The following is a 496-nucleotide window of genomic DNA, read 5'->3' as shown; positions in this document are numbered from 1 at the left end:
CAGTTCATCCCAAACCAGCTTGATGGGGTTTAAGTCTGGAGACCGTGCTGGCCACTCCATATTTTCAAGCTTACCAGAGGGTACAGCATGGCGCTGCAGAATGCTGTGTAACCATTCTTTCGCCTACTCGATGGCGTACACAGATCCTGCGTGATGAACCGAAGATTTCAGATTATAATTCATCAGACTACAAGACCTACATCTAAGTGTTATGATGGTCTGTCTCTCCTCCATTGTTAATTACTTTTTCTCACCATGTTCTGTAGCAACAAGGACAATGCTGTTCCCCTGATGCTCACGAGGCCATGGTACACCAGTGTTCCAGCACTGCTTTTATGCAGACAGAGGGGGCTGTGGGTAATCCAGAAACATTGGACCACCTGTAAGAATTTATTATAATTATTGAGGTTAATTGAAATGATTCATCTTAAAGTAAAAGTACAAGGAACCAACCGAAATGGCAAAATAAACACGGAGAAAAAGACAGACATACACA

Source organism: Pundamilia nyererei, unplaced genomic scaffold (assembly GCF_000239375.1).
Source record: "Pundamilia nyererei isolate P.nyererei 1_Seehausen unplaced genomic scaffold, PunNye1.0 scaffold00623, whole genome shotgun sequence".
In the NCBI taxonomy this organism is placed as follows: Eukaryota; Metazoa; Chordata; class Actinopteri; order Cichliformes; family Cichlidae; genus Pundamilia; species Pundamilia nyererei.
The sequence above is the reverse complement of the archived record's forward strand: the minus strand, read 5'-3'. Positions refer to the sequence as shown.